This window comes from Tasmannia lanceolata, unplaced genomic scaffold, assembly GCF_043159265.1.
Source record: "Tasmannia lanceolata isolate RefF3 unplaced genomic scaffold, GAP_Taslan_0.1 ptg000018l, whole genome shotgun sequence".
In the NCBI taxonomy this organism is placed as follows: domain Eukaryota; kingdom Viridiplantae; phylum Streptophyta; class Magnoliopsida; order Canellales; family Winteraceae; genus Tasmannia; species Tasmannia lanceolata.
Window position 1 is genome coordinate 23,013,741 of NW_027518695.1, and position 5,161 is coordinate 23,018,901.

At 44.4% G+C, this 5,161-nt stretch overlaps 1 long non-coding RNA gene across 1 annotated transcript; it reads left to right on the forward strand.

Annotated features, from left to right (window-relative positions):
- The first annotated feature begins 799 nt into the window (after window positions 1-799).
- Window positions 800-4,083, forward strand: LOC143851751 (uncharacterized). The gene is made up of 3 exons (XR_013236492.1): window positions 800-1,253; window positions 1,334-1,428; window positions 1,528-4,083. It is a non-coding gene; the product is annotated as an uncharacterized LOC143851751 (long non-coding RNA).
- Window positions 4,084-5,161: the final 1,078 nt, after the last annotated feature.

The window sequence follows — 5,161 nt, forward strand, 5'->3', positions numbered from 1 at the left end:
TTGGGCACCGGTACTATGTTGGCCAGCCATTCAGGGTATTCAACAACTTGTATGAAGCCAACATCCAATTGTTTCTGAACTTCATCTCTGACTAACAAGTCCCACTCTGGTTTCATTTTTCGGAGTTTTTGCTTTTTCAGCCTGGCACCCGGGATTAGGGGAAGTCTATGTTGAACAATGTCTTCACTTAATCCCGGTATGTCATCATAGGACCAAGCGAAAACTTCTTTGAATTCCTTTAACAGGGCAATTAATTCCGCACGCTCTTCGGGAGTTAATGTTTTGCCAATTCGAATTTCCAGAATTAGGGTTTCATCACCAATATTGATCGTCTCGATTTCCTCTTCGAATGGTTTTGCTCGACGCTGCTCCTCCTGCCTAATCATGTGTTTGATTTCAGGGGGAGTTTCGTCGGCATCCTCATTAGAGGGGGCGTCTTGATTATTATTATTATCAATTTGATCAGATAAAGAAGCAGAAATTGAAGTAGAGACAGGCAAATAAAAAGAAGAGTCTTTTATTTCATTCAAAGAAATTGAAGTTACATCTGTTGACGCGCCTTCAATGGGCTCAGTATTGAAATCTTTAGAAATCTTTACAGACTCATCGTCAGACTGGACTATCGTATGAACAGACTTGAGAGACTCGGTAGACTCAACAGAAGATGCAACGGACTCTGCATCGGACTGAACAACGGCATCAGGAAACTCCTCATCAAACGGCTCGATCATAACTGTACCTGCATCAAGAGAAACATCAGATATAGCAAACTCTATTTTTGACTCTGAAATGGACATATAGCTAGAGACGACGGACTCTTCGATAGAAACAGGACTGTACTGGATGACGACTTGGGGTATGACCTGGGAACTCTAGTTCGTGAGAGGTCCCTCGGCTGGGGTGATAAGGCTTTCAGGATCAAGGATCAGCGCATCTCCTCCGATCATGGCTACAATCGGTCACTCAACCCGGAACAGGGAATTTAGAAGACACGGCTCAAGAATATCAGCCCAATCAACCTCCGGTTCGATCTCATGAATCTGCAAACTCGGGTATTCATCTGGCAGCTCCATATCGAAAAATATCTCAAACCCCGGCAGCTCTTGCCCTGTTAACTCATCAACCCACGGCTCTGCGAACCCACAGAATGCAAAGTCATCTCCCTCTCTGCGGTACTTACCATTTCTGATCAGACTAAACGGTTTCATCGGCAGCTCTAGACCCTGGCGAGGGAGCTCGGACCATTTCCGCATGTAATTTCTCATTTCTCTAATCTCATCACGAGAAGGTTCATATCCGAGTCCGAACAATCCTTCATTCTTTCTCATTACAGGCCATTCGACTATCCCCTGATGATTGCGACCCAAACCTGCACCGGGAAGGTACCCCTGTTTACGCAGCATCTTTACAACCCGGGGATTAGTGCTGGTGAGGAACAAAATCTCTTCACTCTTTGCTTTTTCAAATGATATGGCTGTGACTTCTACAGAGAACCCGGTCAGACTAACATCACCTTTCTTTTCTTAGGTACCCTCTTGCAAAATTTGGCCTACCTCCAAATCAGGATCACCCTTGACTGTTATCACCCTGTTGTTTCTGATGAACTTCAGTTTCTGGTGCAGTGAAGAAGGGATAACTCCAACCTTATGGAGCCAAGGTTGGCCAAGCAAAAGAAGGAAAGATGCTTTGATATCGAGCACTTGGAACTCTACTTCAAAGATTTCTCCTCCTATCAGAATTTCGGTTGCTAGCGTTCCAATAACATCGCGCCTGGTACCGTCATACGCCAAAATTCCTTGCTCATAAGGGATAAAGTCATTCGGCCCAAATCCAAGGACAGTAGCAGTGGCTAACGGACATACGTTCAGTGCTGACCCGTTGTCAACCAATACATCTGGGACCTTCTTCCCGTTACAAATGACAGTGATTTTCAGTGGACGCGTATGATTGTGACCCTCGGATGTCAGATCTTCATCAGTGAAAGAAAGAGTCTTGGACACCCTAGCCATCGCTACCAAACCAACCAGCTCATCAGATGTGATATCTACAGAGACCTGTGCACCATTCAACTCTCTTAGAACCACTTGACGGTGCTTTGGGGAAGCCATAAGCAAACCCCAAATTGAAATATTAGCCTGGGTCTTTTTGAGTTGGCGTAAAAGACTCTCATCCTCTTCTTCGCAACTCAGCTTGCTCTGCTTCTGCGCTTCTGCGGCTCTTACAACTTCAGCTGGGTTCTCAGCTCTTAACTCGGCGGGTTTGAAAATTCGTCCACCTCGGGTAACATGGCGAACTTCGTCACATTGATCGTTCAAGAAATCAAAGTCGTCATCATCAAAGCTTAGAACATACGGAGCGACATCTGGGACTTCCTCTTCATCACATTGAAGAATATAGGGACCACCAGAAGACTCGGCATAGTCATCTTCATCTCCGCCCAGCACATAAGGTTTCTCTTCTTCTACTTCTTCAACTTCCTCGCCAAATGCCAAGACAGTCGGTGAATCGGAAGCGATAGCACAAATCAAGGAAGCAGGGTCAAGAATAGGCTCTTCAGCAAAAACCGCCCCAACTGTAGGTGGAGGGCGCGCAGCGTGAGCTGGTAATGGATTCCGGGTAGTGTTTGGCATAAATACAGCGATTTTTTTTGCTTCTATCATATCCTGAATTTTATGCCTCAAGGCCATGCAGTTATCTGTTAGGTTCCCTGTTCCTTGATGATATGCACAGTGCTGATCTTCACGCCAATATCTGGGGAGAATAGGCGGTGGAGGTCTCGGTTCTAAGAGAGTGATTTTTTTGTCTCTTAGTAACTTCTTGAGAGCGACAGATAAAGGGTAAGGTAGCGGATCAAAATGTCTTGGCGCTTTCCTCGCTGGTTGCTCTGTCTCTGCTACAACTCTTCTCATAGGGCGCGCAGCAACCACATTGTTAACCTCAGGCTTTGAAACTACCATTGGTTCTTTCCATTCCTTGGATCAAAAGACGACTTCGCCAGAGAACCCTTCAGCAACGCATCTTCAGTTATGGTTCCTGTCTTGATCAAGTGATTGAAATCAGAATAATACTGCGTCGCCATGAAGTGGTAATACTGCGGAGACAAATTCTTGACCACAATTTTGATCTGATCTTCTTCAGAAGGGCGGTTAGTCATCTGGGCCGCATTTCTCCTCCATCTTCTTACGAAAGACGTAAATGTTTCCTGGGGTCCTTGCTTGATCGCTTTTAGATCCCTCTTCGTAACTTCAATTCCTTCTTCCATCGAAAATTGCTCAACAAACTTGTTAGCAATTTCGTCTAAGGTTCCGAGCTCTTCAGGTTTCAGATGAAGGAACCACTTCTTAGCTACTCCTGTTAGAGACATCGAAAACACTTTACCGATCTGCTCTGGAGACAGCCCATACCCTTCTAAATTTGAAATGAACGACCTCAGATGACTCCACGGGCACCCCGTCCCATCATATTTATCAAAGTCTGGCATTCTGAATTTTGGAGGAAGGGTAACACCAGGGAAGAGGGAAAAATCAGACATATTGACTTTCTTTGGGCCCTTAACTTGCATGCTTTCAACTTGTTGGGTCAACTTTTCAACTCTATCAACCAATTCCTTCTCTTTGCCTGGCTTAGCTGATTGCGGAAGACAATTCTCCTCTACATATTGCTCGTCATAGAAATCATCTTCAGGGGAAATGACAGACCGATTAAAGCCTGGAATCACATTAGTAGGATTTTGGACGACAGGTGCTTTCGAGGTAGCGGCTTTCTCGCTCTTCAACTGAGTAACCTCTTCCTTTAGGGAAGATACCTCTCTTGTAAGGTTCCTCATCATGTCCCTCATTTCAGCCAGCATCTCATTTGACTCGGCCATTTGGTTAAGACTAGGGGAGATAAGTGGAAATAAAGCTGGTGGGAGAGGTGAAGAAGATCTACGACTTAGCCTCGACGTAGAAGATTGTCGGGACCAAGTAGGCTGCGAAATGGTAACTTTTTTCGAAGCAATGGCTATTGCTTAACTCAGACTCCTGAAATGGAAGTAAGAACACTAATTTAAATTAAGATAATCAGAAAGAATGTTATGCACAAATTGAAACAAGCGGTAATACAAACACATCTCTCCTCTGGGTAAGAACCAGCAGTACAACAACTGTAAGAAAAGTCATGACGGCCCATCAAACCTAAACGGATAACCATCACACTTAGGGTGTTTCAGATAAAAATCCGATAGCCTAATGGCCTTATAAAAGGATCATGGCATGGTAAACTCATGGTTTATCATTAATAGTAAAGCATAGGGCCATACTCAAAAGGTTTTAAATAAAATCCGGCAGCATGACGGCCCCATAGAAGGATCATGGTAAGGTAAGCTCATGGTTCATCAATAACCCTAAAGGATAATAGTTACGCCTAAGGTTTTTTGGAGAAAATCCGGCAGCATAACAACTGTACAAGGAGGGCCTCGGCAACCAAGCATAAAGAATACGCCGACACGGTCAAGATGAACCAGGGCTCTCAGCAAGAACACACTCTGGTAGTGATAATGGCAAAGTAGACTCATAATTGGCATGCGGAGCGATCTGATCAAGATCGATCAAAGGATCAAGCTCAGAGAAGATAGATCATGGCTATAAAGATAATGATGTGAAACCAATGATCTGATCATAATCCAAAAGACGGATGGATAGGGAGAATGAATTAGATTATGAAAGAAAATCTAATTAAGCAGACCCTAATCTAGTAAATAAATATATATACATATATATACATCCTAACCAGGGGCACTAATCCTAGTCTAATCTAGCGGAGTCAAGGAAGTCTCAACTTATGACAGACAAGTGAGTGTACTAGGACCGTATTTGTAGCCACACGAGGTGAACTACCCTAGTCTATAAATGGGTCAAGGCTCCTAACTCTAGGCTCCACATGTGTAAGCAAGACATGTTCATCCATAAATGCAAACAAAAGGACCATGCAATATAGAGAAGGGGTACCGTTGTGAGGTCCACCTGGCCGGGTGCATAGTTACTTGTACACTGTGACATAGAGTCCAGTGTACGAACTATGTCCGTTTTACACACAAAGTGTCCAGGTGCTGAGTATACTACTGGTGCGGTGGCACTAGAAGGCGGGTATAGCCCTCACGGCTCCTGCTCATAGTATCTCG